Raw genomic sequence first — 2,500 nt, 5'->3', positions numbered from 1 at the left:
ACAAAAAATTTACTTTTAAACATATCTCAAATTTAATCTCTAAAGTAAAATGATTTGATGACCGATTATTTCCCAAACTGCATAGGTCTTTTTGCAATAAAATCAGGAGCTCCTTTCTTTAACACATTCCTGGAAAGTTAACGAATCGTATAAATTACCATTTTAATAAATGTGAAGCTGTTTTTGTTACTACAATAAACATAGCATACATAAATGGAATCCACAATACGTAAGTCAAAAAGGGAAGTATTTTTGGCATTGAAAAAAAAAAGGAAAAAAAAATCTATACTCGTTTAAACAAATGTAAAGCTGTTCTTATTCTTACAATAAACATCGCATATTTAAATGGAATACGCAATACACAAGTCAAAAGGGAAGTATTTTTGGCATTGAAAAAAAAAAAAAAAAAAAATGGAAAAAAAAAATCTATACTCGTTTAAACAAATGTGAAGCTGTTTTTATTCTTAAAATAAACATTGCATACATAAATGGAATCCACAATACACAAGTCAAAAGGGAAGTATTTTTGGCATTAAAAAAAAAAAAAAAAAAAAAAAAAAAAAAAAAAAAAAAAAAAATTCTATACTCGTTTAAACCAACACCGTAATAAATAATGACATTCAAGTTTCCGTTTCCGTGACAACCCTTTGTTCACCCCAAGGATGAAACTAAAACTACAATTACATCTTCAAATACTAATAATCACCCACACTAATATTCAATTTCCAAACGAGATAAACCAACACGATTTCACGAATTCCATATTACCATCACTACCTTAATACAATCACTCTTCTCTTTATCACATCTAACATAAAAGAAGTCTGGAACATCAAATGGGGATTTCTTTATCGTGACAGAAGGCATTGTCGGGAGGAAAGAGAGATATTAATTATTGTGATCTACGGACGAGGACGTCCTTCGAGGTTCAATAGAAAACGGAAAGCTGGCGATTCTGAATTCTAGGAATATCAACAATTCCTGCTATTCTGCGCAGTTGCTAACTCAGGGGCTTCCTGGGAAATTGCTAGGATAGGATCCTGGATCTCACGGAATATGATAAGGGAATCTTTGTCTCTTCTTTATTTTTATTTTTTATCTTTACTATTATTATTATTATTATTATTATTATTATTATTATTATTATATATTCATAGAGTTCGAAGAAGGATTGAAAAATTAGTTGTTGACCACGTGCTTCCGAATTGTCATGCCTCTTCTTGATAATTTTTATTCTAATCCTTCCCCCCACTCAATGATAACCATGCACATAATAATGATAATTATCTATCTATATATATATATATATATATATATATATATATATATTCGTATATATACAGTATATATATATATCTATATATATACAGTATATATATCTATATATATACAGTATATATATCTATATATATACAGTATATATATATATATATATATATATATATATATATATATATATATATATATTATATATATATATATATATATATATATATATATATATGCAGTCGTAAGTATACTATCAATTTTCTTTAGATAAAAATGATCACCGTCTCCCGCGAAATAGTAAAACAAAATTTCCCTCTTCCAAGTAAATCTTGTGTAATGAATATGAAAAACCAATAAACTAAAAAAAAAAAACTATAAAAATTTGGCTTTTTAAATATGCTTATTGTGTCATTTCATGTTAATTTACTTTTATCAAATTGTCCACTGTCACTTTGTGCTAAAACTGCAAAATTGTGTATGATTCACCATATGGGAAATTTCTAAAACATTAGCCCGTTCATACACAAAAGCTCATCAAACGCATCAAACAGCCCTCTACACATACTGCATCACTCACCTATGGCATGCACTTTCTCATCTATCCAGCCATTTCAATCATTACCTTTTCATCCTGTCACTTTCTAACACATCTCACACCACCCCATTCACAAGAATATTAAACAGGTATGAAGACAACACAATCTTGTTTAAAGGTTTAAAGGACACTCATGAATGGCAGAGGCAAGGGACAGTGACATTGCCATAGCAAGCAGGACAATGCCCTAGAGACTGACCACATAGTATATGATCAGAGCACAAGCCTCTTCTCCACCCAAGCTAAGACCAGGGAGGGCTAGGCAGTGGCTGCTGATGACTCAGCAGATAGACCTATAGGCTCTTCAAAACCGCCCAACCTTAGCTCACAAGGATGGTAAGGTTGCAGACACTAAAGGCACTAACGAGTTTGAGCGGGACTCGAACCCCCTAGGCTTCAATCACACAAACTTCTAACTACTCTGAACTCACCGAAAAAGTTTACACACTCAACACTGCCTTTCTACAAATTCAGATACAAGCAACATTAACGAAAACATCTAACGCACTATATAAACCGCATTGTCCCGTTTAGAAAAATTACTATAATTTAGGAATAAAAAGAAAAAAAGAAATATAGAGAAATTCCATCAACCAAAGTTTCCCCCAAACAGCAAAACAACATCAACTTCTAATA

The sequence above is a fragment of the Palaemon carinicauda genome, chromosome 36 (assembly GCF_036898095.1).
Source record: "Palaemon carinicauda isolate YSFRI2023 chromosome 36, ASM3689809v2, whole genome shotgun sequence".
NCBI lineage: Eukaryota > Metazoa > Arthropoda > Malacostraca > Decapoda > Palaemonidae > Palaemon > Palaemon carinicauda.
Note: the sequence above shows the minus strand (reverse complement) of the source record.